Genomic DNA, 21,402 nt, shown 5'->3' on the forward strand with positions numbered 1-21,402 from the left:
TAAAGTACTTCATTAAAGGTATTTATCAGAAAAAATCAAAGTAATGTTAGTTTCAGATTGGTCAAACCCACGTTTTGAAACCATGGAATTTCCCAGGCAGGACAAATTTTGCACCATATGCTCTAATATGTAATTCCTGGTCTGTTCATACTGTTTAAAGTGTTTCTTTCTTGCTTATTAATTCTTTTGTGCCTCTTATCTTTCTTGTAAATGTTGGTCTTTTAAATCTTAAATCCTAGGACCATGCAGATGGCTTTCCAGGAAGGATGGCTCGTTAATGCACTGAAGCCACCTGCCATCTGTAAAAAGAATACTCTTACTCTAATCAGATTTTATGGAAGGATGTTTCACATTTAGATGTAACATTAAATTAACAGCAGCAGAACAGTGAAACAATTGCATAAGAAATATAAATCCAGTTTTTATAGATTTCTGTCAGTATTGTGAAAAATAATCACTGCTAAGGAAGATGGTGGTCTTCTGAAATGTTTTAGCAGATGCTACAAGTGTTTGACTACAGCACTAGCCATCTGAATGCAATGGAGGATTTGCATGTTGACTGGAATTTATTCTGTTCTTTTAACAGTGAAACTGTGATTTTTCTTTTTTTTATCCCTCTCCTTCTTACATACTTCCCTCTTTCTACACAGAAGGCAATCCTAGATAAGCAGATTAATATGTGGGATAGCTCCTCTTCATTGTTCTGTGCAGCACTTCCAGCTTTTCATAGCCAGTTGGACTTGTTAGAAGAAGCAGAGCGATTGGTTGTTTCCTGGGCTCTGTTTCATAAATTATAGCCCAGCATGCATGAGCATGATTCCTACAGTTGCAGTAATCCAGAGGCCTGTCAGTTCCTGACTTTATGCATGTTTATTCCTACTTGTTTTATAATATTGCACTGGAATTTCCTGTCTTAGATAGTTTGCTATTGCATCGTCAGGACTCTGTGAGTAATTTTGACTTTTTCTACTCTGTTAATTACATACCGTAAACAAGAATGCTTGTGTTTAGGAAGTAGTTCACTGGAAGCTAACGTTTGAGATTCTGTGCTGTTTAAGATCAGGTAAGTTAACTTTGTAGCTCTTCTCTTGCCAGGTTTAAAATAGCTTTGTGATGTTACATGTGTTCAGTGCATTTGGGGTTCATTCACGTCTGAAATAGACTGTGTTTGGTCCCATAGTTTTTGTTCTTCTGTAATAAAATATAGTGGTGTTGCATTACACCTCATTTGTGCCTAATTAAGACATGTGGCATGTCTCACATTTTCACAGTATACTGTATACTAGCAATTGTGGTAGAACTAATGAAGAAATGCACACAATTCTGAGCTTATAATATGATAAAGAATCCCCACTCCTCTCATACTCACCCCTTTCATCTCCTCTAAATAAGAACATACATATCAGTAAAAGGCAGGATAGTGTTAACAACTAGTATGTTAAACAACTGCAAGGCTTAATACCTGCCCCCCCCCCTCCCCCCCCATTTATGAGTGCTATGATGTTTTCCTTAATTTGTAGAGATATTTTTCGTGGCAAGCAAAATGACAGCATGTTGGAGTTCACACTTTTAAAAAGCAAATTCAACCCACAGTGAACTAGAAACCTGTGGGAAATGCTGTACAGGATCTGTGGTCTAATCAGATGGAGTTATCACAGTGACTCCCTTGTTGGTTTCCTGAGATTACCAGGTGTTGCCTCTGCACAACTCAGGTTTAAAACAATAGAGCGACAGATTGAAATCTGAAATTAGAAAGCTACTAAGGTAATGCTCTACACTTCTCTCATAAATGCTATAAGATCATATTCATTGCTATAAACGTGTCCATGCAAAGAACTTTCCATGTTGCTTTTTTTTCCCACTGGAAATGTCACTTTTCTGTGTGGTGTAATAAACCTAGTGTTTGCTGGTAAATAGCTTGGGTTATCCCAAGATGCATAATGTTCTGATAGCAAGATATAAGCCTATGCTCTTTCTTATTAGCTTTCTTTTTGAAGTCTTACCTTTTCAGATGGAATTCTGTGACTAAATAATTTTAAATAGTAAATATTCTTCAGACAGCTGCCTTGCTCTTTCTAATATATATTATTGCTCCTGGGTATATAAAACACCCTTGTAAGACTTCTCTAGATATCTTTTTTTTTGCTAGCAAATAAATTATTTTTCGACCCTGAAACAGAAAACAGAAATGTAATTTTAGCAATATTGCTGCTTGCATGTCTTACATTGTAAAGTGACCATCACACACTGAAAGTGAATACTATGGTGATTCTGTCTCAAATATTTTTGTTAGATGTGGATCAGCAAAATGAACAGCTAAGCTCCTCTAAATGGCTTTACAAAGTTTAACAAGGGGTTTGCTCACACAGATAATATTTGAGGTAACTTTTGCCAACTTTACCATACTGGTCAGATAAAGGAAGTAGATATGCTATTACCTTTGGTAATATTAAACCTAAACCACAGTGAAATCAGTTTGACTGAGATGATGTGTTCAGTGAGACAGTGAATTATATTATAAGTTATTAATTCCTATGATATTTATGTACTAAGAAATAAGAATCCAAAGTTCTCTTAGATGTGTAATCTGGCTTCAGCAAGAGTTTCTCTGATGTATGTGAAGCACAAGGAATTGAGCTGGTGAGACATTAAACATGGAGAATGTGGTATTGTAGTGTGAACAGCCATGTGACTTGTCATGTCTCATCTGAATGGAAGTTATTCCTGCCAGGAAAATTTTTTTCATATAGTCAGGTTATTTAGCTCTAAACATTGCTACTTTACTTCTGTGCTCAAGAAAAAGAGGGATTATGGAAAAAAACTTGCAAGTTTAAGTGAGTTTCTTATGATGCCGTGTTTGCTGTGATCCTAAGGCGAGCAATGTATGGTAGCTGAGCATGTGGACTGCTAACAATACTGTTAATACCATGTTTCCAGCTGAAACTGTATTGAGACAGAATTCTATAAGTGCTATTTGGAAACTAACATATCACAGGCAGTGCCTTCAGGCTGGATCAAAGTCCTATTGTGCTGGATGCTGTTCAAACAAGTAGTGAAAGGAAGTCCCTGCCCTTATGAGATTATAAGCTAAACAGGGTGGTAGGCACAGGATGGGTATGTGCACAACTTAAAGATAACCTTGGGCAAGTCAGACCAGGTCAACAGCTAAAGAAGGAGTGAAATTCTGGAATATATTTGCAATATGATGTTGTATTAGATATATCTGTAGCAAAGACCTGAGGCAATGAAGGCCTACATTAAGACACCTGCTTGATCCAAGAAGCAGTATAGGCGCATTGTGCCAAAGCTAATTAGGCCAGAATTAGCTTGCACTGAAGATTTTACTGTCTAGAAGCTCCCATAATTTATAGCTCAGGGCCTCTGATGCTACTTGAAAGAAACTTTTTGTCTTCTCTTAAGTTAAACAATTCTCGCAATATTTTACATCCACTTTAGGAAGGATAGATTTTTAGGGCTCTTTGGAAAGGTTTTCCCAAGTGTTTAGAAGAGAGTCTCAGATTTGCAGCCTTGTTTAAAACATGCCAGAGGCTCTTCTTTAAAAATGAAAGGGAGCTTAACTTCACAAGGAAGACAGCACAAGTTGTAGCTTTTACATAGTACCTACCTTGAGTCCTTCTGTCTATCTTGTTTGTATTGGTATTTGGCTGAAGCAAGTAAAATTCATGTGTGTTAGTCTCCTTAAATTTAAGGCTGATATGAAGAAATGCTTTACATAATTTGAAAGAACTTATAAAAAGGAAGAAACTCTTCCTTAGCCTTGAAGTTCTGGTGCTTTCAGTGTGAGTGCAGATATCCATGTCAGGAACTAAAGTTAGCCCATATTCTGCTAATAATTCATGGCAGCCTTGGGAATTAAGTATTGGTCAAAGTTAGTAGAGGATCAGACAGGGCCTTCTGTTGCTGTTGCTATAGCTATGTAATTTTCTTTGAAAATATTAGGAGACTTTGTGGGTGGCACTGCTTGCCTTTGAAACAAATATTTCTACATACCTCAATTTTACAGATCTAAAATACTTTGTGTTCAAAGAAGAATGTATTTATGTGACTGTATTGTCATGCTTCTAAGTTGTAATTTGTCATACAAAACACTATAGAATTTATAAGTAGAAATTTTGCATTCACAAGAAAAATAAAGAATTTTGCTTAGCCAAATGTATACTGAACTTTTTCTTCTCTCATTTACAGTGGTCATTTAAATTTCTAAGTTAACTATGCACTATATAAAGATTGTTCCAGAGCTTGAAATACAAATAAATATGTTAAGATAAAAAAAAAAAATAGATCCTTTTTTTCTTTATTTTTGAATGGAAGATGTTTTGCCCTCTTCCTGGATGATCATTAAGCATTTAAATGGTCTTGGAAACAAGCAAAAAAGTGTAATCATGTCGTATGATAATGTATTGTAGCCTCCTAATACAGCATAAACAAACGTCTTTGATGTCTGTGTGTTCTGGTAGATCATCCAGCAGATTGAAAAGTGTGGAATGAGGAGGGCAGAAACAGAGAGAGAGAGAGGGGAAAGAAAGAGAAGTAGAAGGAAAACCAAATGAGTTCCTATCACATTTGGAAGAAACCAAAGGGAATAACAGGGAATATTGAAATGAAAATTAGCTGTTCCATCCACTATCTTCAAAGTATCCTAAAAATGTCGATTTATAGTATTAAATAAAGTATGTGGTGCAATTTGGCCCAGAGGGGAAAAGAAAAAGTCTCCAAGTCATATTAATGAACCAGCTCTTGGCTTGCTTCTGTAATTTTGCTTTGTAGTCACTTTCTGTATGATAGTTATGCTGTGAACTTACTGTTCATAAAATATACCTCAAAGATGAATGTGTGGATGTTCAGAGTAGGTGAGAATTTACATTTGTATAGAAATGGAAAAGACTGATTATTTGCAGGTATTTGTGTTCTTAGGATCAAGGACAGAATTGCTTTGGTTTATGTTGTGTCAGGATTTGAGTTTTGTGCATCTGAGAAAGTAATTCTCTGTTCCTATGTCCTAGCTTCCTCTGCTTGAATGAAAGTATTGTTACCCAAAGTAGAATGCAGATGTATTTACATTTTCAGGCAGTAACACAAACATTCTGCCCAAGTAGCATAGCTCTTGTGTGCAGAGAACATGCTGTTCACTCAGGGCTCGCTGGAACTTGCTGTTCTCTGCATGAGAAATGACGGTGTCTTTTGCATTAAATAATTTGCTAGCAAGTTTTACCTGTCATGCTGATTTGGAGAGCTAGAAAAGCTCAACCTTGCTGTAGCCTGGAATCTGAATTACAGCCTGTAGACAGTCTGTTGGCTTTCTTGATGCATCATATTCTAAGTACAGTCTCATTTATATCTCCAGTTCTGACAAACCAGACCAAAACCTTTTTGAATTTTCATGGCTAGAGGCTCTTGAGTAAGGACTGTAAATATATATTTTGTAGGTTGCTAAACTAAAAAATGAAATTATTCTAGTTCAGTAATGGATTTGAAAAGCTAAAGGGAGAAAAACTGCTTTTTGTGTATTAAACATATGAAATCAGTTGTGTATAAATTTTTTATTAAGGTATGGATGACAAAAATTGTATTTGATGTGTGTTTGGATGTGGTCTGAAGGTAAGATAGGAACTGAAGTGGAAGAGGGTAGAAGGTAGTTTTATGGCCTGTGACAGAAAAGGATACAGATGGAATAATGGGACTCTGCTGTATAAATTGAGCTGACAAAGCTTGAAAGCTCTTTTGTACTCCATTTCACTGGTAAACCAAAATTTTGAGAGCATAAGAGATGTGCATACTGTGAAATGTGATTAATTGAATCCATGTTTGTCTGTGTTTGTAGTTATCCTGAACAGTTCTCCCAATTTTTTTCCGCTTAGTTAAGAAAAATTGCATTTGGCTGCAGTACATAAATGTCTGACACAGTAGGGGAAAGAAATACAGCTGATCTTGCTATTATGAATTTCAGTATGTGGCTCAATCAGTACTTGGTGATATCTGTATTGGCCCTAAGGTACAACATTTTGCAAATGCAATTAAAAATAACAATTAGAAATTTGAACACACAGGCCCTTTTTAAACATTACAGACCTTAATATATTTCTTTTTACACCATTTAAAGTAGTACATGTGATAATTTAGGATGATTTACCCCCAAAACAGAGTGTGTGTGGTTGTACATGTATAACAATTTACATGCACAATCAAAAGTTGAATTTTTTGATGCCGATTTTGCTTGCTGTTTTTAAACCTTGAATATAAAATTTCAATCTGCATCAAAGAATTTAAAATTTTTCTTTAAAATCAGTATCTGACAGTTAAGATGTTCAAATGTAGTTTGTCTATTCCTTATCTTATTATCTAGGGATCTCCCTAAACTCTTTGAGCTCTGGGCATTGATGTCAAGGTTTGTAGATTCATTAATTTATAGCCAAGGAGTCTGCAATGATTCTTGTCGTTCTGTCTCTTCTTTCTGGAGCCGTGGGCAAACTGATATAGAAAAGAAGATAGAGTTTTATGAGAATGTATTTTCTATTTTCTTTACACCCAGTATATACATACACTGATATAAAATTAGTGTGGTGATTAGATATTTATGTGCATAAACCATCCCTTACACAAAGAAAATCTTTAAAATGCAAATTATACTTGAAAAACCGCTTAAAAATTAAATTAAGGGCTGAGTTTTTTAATATTTGCACTTTCCAGAATCTGAATACTGTATGCAGCTTCTGGACTCAGCTCATGTGGAGGTTTGAACATCTGTGGCTCATCCATGTAAACAGATGGTGAGATCTGTGATCTCCCAGGCACTTGTGGCGAAACGTGGTGTCTAGCAGAAACATATTTGTACATCCACCTATCTTGGACCATTAAAACAACTGGCCTTGCTCCAGCCTTTTTATATATGAAATTTCTAGAAGTGTGCTGCCCTTGATCTTCAGGGACACACAGTCTGTTATTTGCCTCTGTTATCTCCATATGGATGCATCCCATCAAGATATTTAATTACAAAGAGAGGGGAAGTTGTTAATCACTAACCTTTTTAACAATAAATTCCCACTTAGTAGATAAAGCACAGCATGTGTATATACAGTAAATGAAACAACTAGCTGAGACCTGAAAACACCAGTTACCAATATGCTTTGACTTTAATTAAAATTAAAAGTTATAGGAACATGTACCTAATGACCTGTTAATTGACATTGTGGGGTATTTTTATTTAAACATAAATCTCTCCTTTGAAAAAGCATCTGTTGCTCTGAATAATCAAGTTTATTTTGGATGAAGCCAGCTACTCCCAATGACAAAACAAAGTCTGAAAACATAAATCATGGTCATTACAGTCATTTCCTGAAGCCTTCTCACAGAAATAACACTAAGCCCCTTTATTCAAATATTCATATTGAATTGCTTTTTTCATGTGCAAATCTGTGGAAATACTAATGTATAGGATAACCCATGGGATGAGATAGTCATAATACCGATGTTCCCAAAAAGTGCAGTGCAGAATCAATAGTCTAGTAATTTTTCTGTGCAAGAGGAAAAATGAAAGATGACTTTTAAGTCATCCAGGGAAAGCATAGCACTAGAAAAGATTTACATCACTGTAATGGAAAAAATATAGCCTCTTATGTCCAGTGGAGTCTATTATTTGGAGTGCAGTAGGAAAGTCCAGCAACAGTAGAAAGGAAAAAAAGGGTTTCCTGTAGGCTTTTTAGCAACATTTGTCGGCACACTTGGTAAGGTGGGAAATGAATAGGGAAAAAGGTAAAAAATAACCCTTTCAGAAACCATTTATTTAAAATCCAGGAAATGCCTGCTTTTGCAGTGTATTAGACTGAGAAATTTGAAGGTGATATTTATGGATAAAAGACTTGATTTTTCTTACATTATCTTCTTTCTGAATGTGCTGTTTTAACAAAGAAAGAATTGCTTACTTTTGGATATGGTTTCCTCTAGCTTCAGCTACTGATTTTTAATTCTGTCTCTTAGTGAGCCTTATTGCAGCTAAGAGCAAAATATCACCTTCAAACTCTGTTATTAACATGTGATAATATAAATTTAAGTTCTTTCCAGTCCTGGCTAAGATTCTAAGCTTTTTAATATAATCCCTGGGTTTAGATATTCTTGATCCATCTAAACTATATCGAGCATTACTTAAAAAATTCCTCTCTTCATTGAGGATGCTTTTCAGCTTTAGAAGGTTTTTATGGCTCATTGAAGTTTCTGCTTTCAGAGATATTAAACAATATAGCATGTCAGTTGTATTAGTGTTAGTGGCCAGTTCTGGGAAAAAAAAGTACTTTTTCTCTCCGGAATTGGCTCTTTCATGGTAATGGTTTGCTGCAAGTGGACCACTAAGACTTATAACTGTATTTTGCTGATAGAAAGCGAAGTCTGTTTTCCTCTTGTGACTTTTTTTTTCCTTTTTAAAACTGGTATCTGTTTGCAGGATTGCAAGGTTAGAATGCTTAATAATTCAGGTATGAATTTCTCTATGAATTTAGGACCAGGCACTCAGTAGTCATGTCAGGCAGCTCTGTGGTCCTAAAACCAGTTCAGGCTTCATTTGTTTATTTATATCTCTCTCCACTCCCCATGCCCACCTCCCTCGTGAAAAGTATCTAAAATGATGTTGAAATTATGCTTCCTTGCAGAAAATTTCCTGCATGTGAATTTGAGTAGTATGAAATCTCATACATCCAGTATGCTCTGGAGTCAGGTGATGAGGGTACTTAAAGGTCAAACGCCAGCCTAGGACAGTAAGTGCTGGGGGAGACAGACACAGTGAAAACTTGTCTGTTCTTCCTACTGGGAACAGGTCCCACCATGTCCTACCTTCCAGACCATGCTAGTTGGCAGAGCTAATACAGTGCCAGGAAACATGTTTGTAGTTCCTGTAGTGGATCAGTGGTCTAGGGTTCAAACTTGCACCCCAGCCACACTTTGTTTGGCTTTTGGGAGTTCAGGTCTCTCTGCTGTGTTTACTCATCAAGCTACTGTGTTGCCTTTTGTCTGGGTAACTTCTCAGCCTACTTCCTACACCAGCTGACCAGCTTCCTGGTCAGCTGCTCTTTGCTTGCTCGGAAAGGCAGGTCCTCCCCAGCCAACAGCCCTCTAGTTGTCAAGCGAAGGGCAGGTCCCTGAAGAAAACTCCACAGGTAAGAGGAAGTGCTCTCTCCAGAGCAGGGCCTGCATGTGCAGGATGCACACTGCCAGGGAAACCCACTACATGCTTTGTACATTTGTATGTGAGGGCTTTGGGCACAGTCTGCAACAGACCTGAGTGTCCCCAGGGGTGTGGCTCCAGAACAATCCCCTCTCTGTTTCAGTTGCCTTGCTGCAAGCGCTCTGGGAGTTTTGTGTAAAAAGACCTAAGAAAACTGTGAGTTAAATACTGGACTGAGACTTTGCATGGGAAACTGTATATGAGCTCACAAGTTGTTTACGTTTACGAGTATAGAGACAGCAAAAAAGAAAACAGCACAAAATATTTAAACAGGAAGTTAAGCTAATGGCTTTCAGCAGAATTGCCTGCTTGGAATTAGGTACCAATGCAGTTTCTTGCTGTTTTGGGTTAGTAATGCATTTCAGATAATCATGGAGAAAAGTTTGTAGAATGCATCTTTTGCCTGCTTTTGTTCCTTTCACTATATTCATATTTTTAAAGCCTGCAGGTTTTTTTTTCTGTTCATCATAGGGATAACTCATGACAACTTAATGTCCAGGAAATTTTTTCAGCGCTTTGTATTTTCTTAGTCTGTTATTGATTTGATTTACACCATTATATGTCTAACTATTCAATATTACATATGTACTTTAGTTTGGATAAAGTTGTTCTGTTGTGTGGGGAAAAAAATATTATCATTCTGCTTCAGGGAATTGTTTGATATGTGCATAAAATCAAAATTTAAAAATTTGGATTGGTGATTCCTTAGGAGATCTGAAATTATATGGTTTGAGAGAGTTAATTCATAAACAGAGAGGCTGTAAAAATATAGATACACATACACACATACAACACACAGATATATCACTGGGTGAAGAAAATCTGAACCCAAATCTGAACCCTATTATCAAAGAACCAAATCTTACATGTACCAATTTATGTGCAAAATCTTGCTGACATACACTGAAAATGTTTCAAAGTGTTCTGTACTCTGTGATCAGATATTCACTACTGAATTTAAGGGCAACTGAATTGGAAGGCAAACCATGTAATTATGACAGAATGAAAATTTATAGTAATTTATAGGTTTCCTTCTTTTTTCCCTAGTTGCTACTTGAACTCATCATTCAGATTTCTAAATCATCCACTGTCGAACAGTAATTTTGGAATTCAATTATACTTTTACTAATAAAATTCGGTGAAATAGCTTATAAACCATATAAACCATCAAATTGCAAATAGTCGATTTTATAAGCAGTACAATACTAAAATAATTTTCAATATTAATCCATTCATGAAATTACAATTTAACTTGACAATTCTAAAAGTTTAAACAAAGCCAGTTCCATGACCAGATTTTACATGGAAGTAGATGTGAAGAAATATAAGCCAGTGTTGGATTGTGACTTGTTGCGCAGCTGATCCCAGCTAATTTAAATTTAAATCTTTGAAAGCAAAATGCAGGTAAAACATGAGACTGCAGCAAAATTTTAGGACTCCTACTGTCTGTTACTACTGTGCAGATGATTTCACAAAGGGAAAAGAAAACAGATGTGGTCAGCAGTTTAATCTGCATTGGCTGCCTTGGGACAGTCCCATCTACGGATCCTGGAATTCTGGGTTTATTTTCAGGTTTTCTGGTGTTTTATTGTTCAGCCTGGAGAGGTCTCTGGAAATTTTTATTATTTAGGAATAATTTCAGAGGTAGTTAAAAGCACATTCCTATATGCTTCCATTATGCAAATGTTCTTATTGCTTTCTCCATATTAACTGAACTTTTTGGCTAACCGGTACCCCAAAAGTTCAGATTGAAGTACACGTCTGTGAAGGGAAATTTCACTCCAAACAAATGAAGCTTGGCAAAATTTACCACCAATTGAAAATATGTTCGTATGAGAAGAAGAGTAAAGGAATTTTTATCTAAGAAGTGTAGCTGGAGGGTGCTTAGCAGTCCTTATCTCATGATCCTTGTGTGGTTGTACGCATAAGGATGACAAGGCAGGCATCAGACCCTTCAGAGAGCGGGGGGAAGGGGAGCCCGTGGTGCAGCCCAAAGTCACAGTGAAGCTAGGGAAGATGGCAGTATTTTCACAGTGAGGAACCATGGCAGCTGTGTCTGTGGCAGTATTTGTTGTCTTGCTGCGTCCTGTACTGGGAGGTGCTTTACACACTCACCCCTGAACCAGGATAGGCCTGTGTTTGTTGTTGTCTGACAAAGAATATCTATGTACCAGCATTAGCCTGGCTTGAGATGCAGCTGACCATCTGGACCCTGAATTTCTAAAGGATTCTTTCCAAATCAGATTTAGCATTCCCCTCTGCTCCATATTCATCTTGTTTTAATTCTGTTTCTTGGGAAATTTGTTGCTGATATGTACTGGGTAGATTCTGTGCAGCAGGAAATTTTCACCTTCCTGTTTTAAAGAGCAAATTATAATTTTTAATCTAAATGTTTGCAGGGGTTTTTTTTAAGATTTTCTAGACAAATTCCAATAAAAACATGGTTGTGAATTGAAAATAATTTTTAAAAGCTTTGCAGAAGCTATTCAGAGGAAAAGAAGGTTTTAAATTTAAGTTTATGGGTTTATTTTTTCACAGCCATTTTTTTATATGTAAATGATTATGTTATATAAATGATGTAAATATTAAGTACCACTATTATGATACTTGTACTAGTTTTGTTTAAAAACCACTGAGAAAAATACAAAATAATATTTTCTTTTTCCTGCTTCAGTGCTGGGTGAATGATGAAAGGAAACTGTACATGTAGTTTGGCTAAATGAAGACAGGTTCATGAAGACAGTTCCCTAGTTCCAACTTCTCCTTTCCAAAGCAAAGATATAAAATGTATTGGGTTCTTTCAGCTCCTTAAAAGGACTTTTGTTGAACAACTAATGCTTACGACACTTTAAGTTGAATGTGCAACCTAAAATCATACATTCTTTGTTATCATGTTTTGTGCCTAGCAATCTCCTGTTTCCTTTAATTACAATAGAGAGAATCACAGAGTAGTCGTGGCTGGATGGCTCCTCTGGAGATCATTTAGCCAAATCCCTTTGGTTACCTGGACCAGGTTGGCCAGATCCACATCCAGTCAGGTAGCTCCCATAATATTTTTGAGTACTTTAGTTTCTTCTGCCATTTTTTTTATTATCAAGCTATTTTTCCAAATTAAGTTCAGCATGTGAAAGTGCCTGTCATAGTCTGTTTGCATAGACCAGACTTTCTTTGGTGGGAAAATAATTTCTTTCAGATGATTTTTCTCTAAAAAATATGCCCTTCTTTTATGCCTTAGGTTTTAACTTTTATATTTTTCAAATCCTGTACTGCCTAGTGTGTAATTCTGAAGTTTCATGTGGCCTGTTAGCTACTGCTCTGTCATTCTGGTTAGACATAACAAACCCTCTCTAGGTTTGCACTTCAAGGACACCTTGTTGTCCCAGGCCCTGAAATATGTAAACTAAAGCCTTAAGAGGAGAGGCAAAGTTGGGGTAATTACATCATTAACTGAAATTATAATTGGAGAATTAACCCTGATATGAGAATGGACAAAACTTATAAAAGTGTGAAGAACCTGTAACCCAGCGTCCATCTTGGGTGGAAGTCCCTCGGTGGCTTTTGACTGTCCAGAGTGTATCATTGAAGGCCCTTCAAATAAATACCTACTTTTATTCTCTTAATCTTGTCTAGCCTCTGTTTTTAGGTAGCCACTTCAAGGCATCACTTTCACATCAGGAACACAAAAAGCTCTCAGGCTATAGAAAAAGGAAAGTTTAAAAATTCTTTTTAAAGAAAATTTGAAATAAGAGAATTGCCTCGAGGCTCACCCAGTTATCACAAACACAGCATTATGTCTACAAAATAATCAAGATGATCAACAACAAATAACAGGAAATCTTGACTAAGGCAGTAAAAACTGGGGCAAACAGGAGAGAAAAAGAACCTGTATCCGAGTTTGTCCCCAAACAGTTTGTAGATTAAAGGTTATTTTCATTAAGGCATGTACTTGTGGAAGGAGCAGACTTGTTATTTGCTGACAAAAAGATAAAAGCCCTTCAGGTCTTCATATGTATTTCTACAGTAAAAATACACATTAGCAAATTGAGAAGAATGGAGCAGTAAATACTTGGATATTTGCCTACGGTGGAGGCTAAGCACTGCCTATCCTAGTTTGTTCTTTACTTGTGTTCTTCTTCCTTTGTTTAATGTTTGGGTATTGCACAGATGTTGGCATTTCTAACTTTCAGGTTAATCTCAATGTGCCCTTTGTCTAACTCTTTGTCAATGCAATGGAATGGGGATCTAGAGGTAGAAATGCATGGGATAAATCTCTTGTACAGTAGCAGGTAATGTAAATAGAGTATTCTTTGTGTGTTTACATTAAAATTACAGGCATTTGGAATCTTCTATAGAGCAAAATAGAAAATCAAACGAAAGACTGAGCACCATGATCTTTCCAGATGTCTTTGTCATGAAAAGAGCTCAATAGTTGGGAGGAAATCAATGTCCTTCAAGAATGCCTCATATCATCAGGTAGTCTCTTCTAAAGTTTATGAGTTAATCCATAAATATTTGGCACTGTCTGTGGCCCAGCTCTGTTTTGCCAGAAAGTTTTGCAGGATTTTTTTCTTTTATGTTAGGCCACTTCTCTCACTGCCAGTGTCTCAGAGTGCTTGCTGTATATTGCTGTCACAATAATAGGTAGGATTGTTTTCATGCTTTGATGTATTTGGGCTGATGTTCCCCTTAGTAGAATAGTATTCACAATCTCTCTGGGCCATCTGTGCTTCTGAACAGTCACCCTCATAGTAATGAACTATGCCTGCTACCCCTGGCTTGCGCTGGGTGTGGCAACAGAGCTCCTCTGCCCCTGAGCCTCCTTGGCACCCCCACCATGCCCTGCCAAAAGACACAAAGTGCCTGCTTGATCTTTTCTGGCACTAGAAGCAAAAAAGCAAAGAAAACCCATGACGGCAGTAGGAGATGGGAGATTAGGGTCTCCCAAGGGTGTCCTTGAAGGCTGAAAAGTCATCAACCAGCCCTGAGGGCTGTCTTTACTGCCTCTATCATTCCACTCCCCTGCAGCCAGCATGACTTGGGATAGCACAGAGTACCTGCATGAGGGGCTAGGGAAGGCAGAAGAACAAGCCAGAGGTGCCACTGGTGCCCACAGTTCTGGGACAGCCACTGTGAGGAACCACAGCCCTGCGCAGCCAATGTTCTCCCCAAATGCAGCACTCATAGTGTAGGACAATATCCTTGCCTTGTGTGTGCCCACAGGGGCTCTGGACTAAAAACCACAGTAAGAGCAGAGAGGGCAGTGCCATCGCAGACAATTCCCAGAGATGTCACAGGGTTCAGGCAAGGACAGCAGATACTGCAAAGCTGGAAAGACCCTGATTCAGAGGACCTTGTCCTCTTTTTGTGGCCTAGTGGGGATGGTTTAGCCTCAAGCCAGATTCCATGGTGTGAGGCCAGTGACTGTAAGGACAAGGGCCTGGCATGGGGCAGTGGGACCATGCAGGTGGGGAATCCTGCTGACTTCCTTGGTACAAAGAAGAGCCTTGACTCAGCTTCTCTGAGGGCTGTCATGGGAGGAGGACTCACCTATGATGTGCACTGGGAAAGCCCCAGAGAATGATTGAGACTGGAAGGGTTCTCAGGAGGTCACCTTGTGCAGCCACCTGCTCAGGCAGGGCCTCATAGAGCCACTTACCCAGGACCATGAACAGAGCCTTTCCAAGTATGTCCAAGGAAGGAAATTCCACAGTTTCTCTGGGCAACCTGTGCCTGTGCTCTGTCACCCACCTAACATTCAGAGGCAGCCATCTGTATTTCAATTCATACCCCTTGCCCATTCTCTTGTCACTAGGTAACACTGTTTCATCATTCCTTCAGCCTTTCCTCCTATGTGGGGTAGTCCATAACCTGGAACTCAATCCGTCCATCTTATTGACTCTCTGGTGGAGTCTCTTGAGTATTTCCTTGCTTTTTTTTGTCAAATGTTTTCAAATTGTCCTTTCAAAGATATTTGAAGTTTTTGTCAAATCTCAAATAACTGAAATAGTAAAGAAAATCAAATTAGGCCCCATGAGCTAATAAGATATTTGATAGGATTGGAATAATGAAGTAAATTTGCTGAATGATGTGACTAGGATAACACTATTAAGAAACAGTAATGTTTCAGGCTGTGATTATAATTTGAATCATTAGTTCTTCCTCTTCTTTCATAACCCCTTCCAGCCCTCACCTTTAAATATTCAGGAAAGTATGTTTCTTTGACCTGTGCCAGCAGTAGGTCTCAAACTATTTTTATTAAATTCTTTGAAGGGTCACAACCTACAGGATGCAATAAAGAGCTGTGTAATATTGTGCTCCAGCGCAACTCTTACAGCTTCCTGTGAGTCCTCTTGAAGAGTGAAATTATCTTAGCTGGTATTTATTTAGCAACAAAAGCATCTCTAGAAATAAAACCAGGATCTAGCAGAACTGAGAATTATGGAAGTGTTTTCCTTTGGATGGCAGATTCCATCAAGGCAGAAATTAATTTGAAGATTATATACAGAGGGTTCTTGTGAATTGATTCCAAGTATTATGTTAAAAATATATATATAAATATATCTTAAATATTTTTTGCTATAGGTGACAGTGTTGATCCTGGCTGTATTTTATTGGATGTTTTTGCCATTTTATTCTTGTCGGTTTCAATAAGGCATATGAGTCAGAATTTTCTCCTTCTCTCCAGGGTCCGGATAGTCACTACCTACGGTTGATGCTTTGGGTAAAACATGTGCCAGAGAGAAAGAAGAGCATATTTGCCCTTTTTCTATTAGTGGGATATTTCTGAGAAAGGAAGAAACTGTTGACTTGGGAGAAAATTGTTAGAGAAGTGTTGAGCTTTTGATGGGGTACCCTTCCTTCTTGGACCAGGGTAAGAGAGCAGAGGAGGCTGCTGTTCTAAGTTCTTTATTTCATAGTCTCACAGCTTTCTCGAAGGCAGAGTTCAAGGGGGTTACATGATAAAGGCAAGCAGCAACAGCAGGCAAAACCAGCTTCTTCTTCTATATGCTCTATATGCTCCATGTATATTTTTCTTACAGAAGTGTGGATTATGTTTGCTAACTGACCAATAAGATTAACACACAATTCTAGTTTTTCTTTTCTTTTAGCCTATCCTGGTCTAATTCTAACAATCGTAAGTCTTACACAAGTGTTACACAGGTATCACATAGATTTGGGTGTACAGTTTCTATCAGTTCTTATTTTTTATGTGAACTCTATCTAAAAAATGTGAACAGTATAGTTCTATCTATATTTTGTCTGAAGTAAAGAATTATGTGAAAAGGTAACACTGCTGCAGTAAGAACTGTGTTTAAGGTCTCTGCTGCAGCTTTTTAATGTTTAAGACACTTAGCATATATTTATACTGAAAGTTAAAAATCTGTATTTCTATTTCACTTTGGTGTGGCTTCATGTATCTCAGCTTGTCCAAAGGTTTTAATTCAACCCCTGTGCTTTGGCTTTCCTCTGGGCCTGAGTCCAGAGGAGCCTTCACTCCAACAGAGAAGAATCTTCCTCTTTTTCAGATTACTTGGGGCTAATCACTACAACAAAAATGAGACTATTTGTAAGATAACGCTATAGCATTTAAATGAGCTAAACTCAGGGCTCAGAGTGGGTGGGGAATAGCTCTTTTGAGAGTTTGTTCTCAAAATTGTCAAATGTAGGTTTTGCTGCTGGGGAAGCAGAGGGTTCCAAGTCTCGCTGGCCCTGATAAATGCATTGAATGGGGTTGAATGGTGTCATCTGCTAAAGCCATGCACTGTGGTACTCTGGGAATTCTACACATTTATTCATCTATGCATGATCACCTCACTTCTTATGAAATAGCTTCCAAAGTCACTCAAGTGCTCTCAGGATTAATTATTTTTTTGTCACTACTGCCTTCTACTTAAAATGCACTGAGAAGGAAAAACACTCAAAGAATTTGTTTGATAGAATCATTCTTACTTTCCCCTTCTTTACAAGAACTGCCTATATACTTAGACTTACATTTTGACAATATGTTCTTAGAAACAGAATGTCTGAAATACTTCTTTGGTACATTTCCTAATTTCATCCTGCAGCCTGGCCTTGAAGGCAGCTGCTGTATGACAGCCTGAAGAGAGGGGTGAAAGCTAGACAAAGTACATGATATGTTACCAGTGGGTGAAGAGCTAATGCTACAATATGGAAAATGAAACAAATATATTTCGGTTGGAAATGTGGATTTCGAGGTGATTCTTCTGTTGACTGAGAACTGAATGGTGGTTTTGGGCATCTGTAAAATGCAGTGAAAATGACAGTAAGTCCAGGAAGGTGAGCAATAGGCTTTTTCTGAGAAGAGAGTGGGATAGTGTGAGTACACACACATACAGGACTGTATGTTCAATGTATATTGTAAATATGTTCTAGATATGTGTGTTATATTGTAAACATGTTATAGATATGTGGGGCTTCTTCTGATGCTGTCCCTAAAGGCTGTGTACAAGTAATTGTGGTAAATAGCCAAAAATGAGAAATCAAGGTAGTGCTGCAGAGAGATACACGAGGATGTGTCAGTAATGGCCCACATAAATTTTGCAAGTAACAATGTACATCTAGTGGTAGAGAACATCCAAAACAGTACATTAGAACTGAGTGAGAGTATTTGAGAAATATATGAGAAGATGAAAGACACAGTATAAAGAAATCAAGGGATTTTTAGCCTGTGAGCAGTAGTTTATTGCATGGAGAAAACTCAGAAAACAAGGAGTCAGTAAGTAAGAAACGGAGTAAGCCTTTCCAAGGTGAGGAAAGCATCCTGCAAATGCAATTCAGCATGCATAAGGTAATGAAGATGAGAGGCAATAACTCCTTTAACTATGCCCCTAAAATAAAAAACCCCTTCCCCCCCCATCCCCCCCCCCCCTTTTTTTTTGGACTTCCAGTATGAGAAAATTAAAGGAAACAGGGAATGAAAACAAAAATTGTCTCAAATTAATTGCAAGGTAGAAATCAAATATGACTATAAGCTAAGAGAGATGATGCAGTTGCCAGTTTCAACACTTTTAAAGAAAGGGTGACATTTGCACTAAAACATAGCTGTGGGTTTTGTTGACCAAAAATGAGAATAAGAAGGTTTGGGCAGTGGGAACTTGTGAGTTACTGTGTACAGTCTGTGTTCCCTGACTTTGCATTTCTTAGTTTAGCTACACTTCATCCAGGAAATTTTATGATGAGTGAGCATGCCTGCCAAGATGGTGCCATTTAGGGTTAAACAAGAGAGCCTGATATATAAAGCTGCCCAAGTACACTAATGTTTCATGCTGATTTATTTTCTTAATGGGGCAAGTGTTCTAAACTTGGCTTTAGCTAAGTACTGAAGGATGATTTCAAGTGTCTAAACATGGGGACCCACACAAGAAAATTTTAGGCCATCTTTTGTACACTTCAAGGTATCTGAAGATTAAAACTACAAAGGGAATTTATGCTCCTGTTTCCTTTGAAAAACTTATTAGTTGTGTGTTTGCACAATTAAGTGTCTAGCTAAATTTAAAATGTGCTTTTTTTATGACAGTCATTAGGTATGTTGGGAAAAGGCATAAAAGAAGCTAAATAGGAAAAGTGCCCTTAAATTGAAGATATTTATCTTCTTGACAGTTCAAAGTTTTTGTTACGCATCTTTCATAGGAAGATCCCTGAAATTTATTAATAATGCATCTTCAAGTGTGTCTGGCTTAGCTAGCATTGCATCAGACATGGGGAAGAACAGTTCAAGTAAACTTGGCATTCTGCAGAGTAAATTTGAAAAATATTTATTTACTTTCATGTGCTACCCTTCACACTCATTACCGTGGATTAAAATGGAGGGCAAATACCAATAACAAAATGATTTATACCAGGTAGCTGGCAAAATTTCATTTAATGTTCTGTTTTTGTTTAAAGTAACTTAAAATTGGTATTTTTCAGAGAATATGCTCAGGCTGTTTATGACCAAGTATGAAAAATCTCACAAACTGGTAGAACATATCTTCCAGCCAAAAAAGCATAACCTTATATTTCAGTAGAAAATTAAAAATTAAACCACTATTAAGAGTAAAAATTTAATTAAAGGAAAACTGTATCTTTTTGAATGGAAGAGTTCTACAATAAATCACATAATCAACAAAAATAAGATTGTTCATTTATAGGGTTTGCTTCATTTAAGGTTTCTTTATGACTTGAAAGCAATTAATCTTCTTTAACTGTCCTGTCCTTATATACATGTTTTATTAGTCTTAAGTTAACAAACCAAACTGAGGTACATCATGGTTAAATTATTTGCCTGAGTTAACAAAAAATAACTTTGATTTATATGATAATCACTGATTGTGTATGTCAGGCCTTTTGTAGTTTTCTAAGTGAAAGTTTTTGTGTCCCTTTGTATTTTTGTATTGGCATCTGAGGCCAGTACTTGGGAAAATAAGCAAGCACACCATATGGCATTAGAGCTCAGACTGATTTCTCCCCTGTCCTCCATACCAAGAGTGGAGGTCCTCAACTTGTCCCAGGTATAGCTGTGCATGCAACTGGTATTGCACCCAGAAGGTTCCCTACTGCTCTATGGGAGACACATGGCTAAGGTGGAGTAAAGGTGATTGACCATGTTGAAATTTGGTGGTAGAGATGAATTTCTGACACAAACTTGATGCTCATAGGGGGACCAGAGTGTTTAAATGAAAGAAATAGGAACAAATATAACCTTTTGTTGCAATGTAGAAATGTAGAAAAGAAGAAATCTGCATTTCTAATCGTAGATACTAACAAGTTTATTCTCTCATGGCGTTATTGCTTGTGTCAGTAGAGTCCTTTATTCAGTGTAAAATGGGCCAGAAACAGATTTTAGATGTTTTGTGAGTCTGATATTATAAAGATGTTTATTTACTTTTTCTACTTTTCCTAAGAGTAGTTTGGATCTTCATGATTTAAAACAGGTCATGATTAGGGATTTAGTACTTTCCTGCCTGTGAAGTCCAGTGCAGACTGTATATGGCATTTTCAGGCATCTGATAAGAATCAAGGGAGATGCAGGGCAGAAGACTGCTTTATTTAGAAGTGTATGTAAAGGGAAGTGCCCAAGAAAGTTGCTTAGTTGGAACAAGATTTGTAAAGGTAAACATGTTTAAAGAGGCACATTTTAAAGAGGCACAAACCTTGATAATATATGTGTGCACAAGACGACATCAAAGCATCATTTTAAATTATGGTCTCCACACTGCCCATTTAAGAGCTTGCATGAACTCCTTTTTTTTTTTTTAATTTAAACAGTGTTTTTTCAGAAGCTAATGTTTAGCAGTCACACTTAAAACTGTCATTATGAACACCTTTGTTATTGGTATAACACCACCCACTTTGGATGGATAAAAACAAGTTTCTGTTTAAATTTGGACTGATATATGTGAAATGGCATTCCTTAGATGTAGAGGAATGTAATAATGAAAGCTCCTGCTTTCATGTGGTTGTGGTTTTGGGGGTTTCTGGCTTCCAGGTCCAGAGTTCTCTTGCCTTGGAATGGCCTAGTGCAGAGTTCTGCAGTGAAAGCTGCAGATACTGAATTTGGTTTTCTAAAGGGACTAAAAAAAGGCTTTTCCTGTCCTTCTCAATGCAGAATTGCAGTTGGTTTTGTTACAGACACTTTCTGAGCTTTTTGTTCCACCAGTTGTTGGGTAAATTTTGCCTGGATCTATATCGTTTGACCCCTTTGCATGAGCTGATATTAGCTTTAGTCCCATTAGTCAGAGTTCAGACAGAGATGCTGACCATTTCTCAGAACATTATAGTCTGTCTCTCAGAAAGGTTATGAATTTCGTGAAGCTGGTCATGACATTCTTCCATCCACCCCCACAGGGTCTACTGGGTAGTAAGGAGCTGCAAAGTTTGACAAACTAGATAAATATATGTCTGAAAGCAAAGCAGCTGTTCAGCTTCTTCCTTTCCCCTCACTGTACAGTTCTGGGAGTACAGCATTCCCATTGCTATATTCCCACACTTCAGTGTTCAGTATCATCCTGACCTGCAGTCCTCTCTTCTAAGGATTGTTTTTTACTGTTTATTTATTTTCTTGGTACAAATGTCAGCTGATGCCTTACTTGAGAACAGACAAGAAGGGCAGTTTCCTTTCTTTTCTGTGATGAGAGCAGACCCATGGTTGACATGGAAAGCAAGCTGTA

The 21,402-nt window shown here is 37.4% G+C and overlaps 1 protein-coding gene across 1 annotated transcript in view; it reads left to right on the forward strand.

The window, feature by feature from the left end:
- Nucleotides 1-985: 985 nt before the first annotated feature.
- The window catches only part of LOC125319587 (cAMP-specific 3',5'-cyclic phosphodiesterase 4D-like), a 184,372-nt gene continuing 163,955 nt past the window's right edge, over nucleotides 986-21,402 (forward strand). Inside the window, exon 1 of the mRNA XM_048290865.1 lies at nucleotides 986-1,063. The gene's annotated coding sequence lies outside the window, so the exon portion shown is untranslated. The remainder of the gene's footprint in view (nucleotides 1,064-21,402) is intronic.

Source organism: Corvus hawaiiensis, chromosome Z, assembly GCF_020740725.1.
Source record: "Corvus hawaiiensis isolate bCorHaw1 chromosome Z, bCorHaw1.pri.cur, whole genome shotgun sequence".
Lineage (NCBI taxonomy): Eukaryota > Metazoa > Chordata > Aves > Passeriformes > Corvidae > Corvus > Corvus hawaiiensis.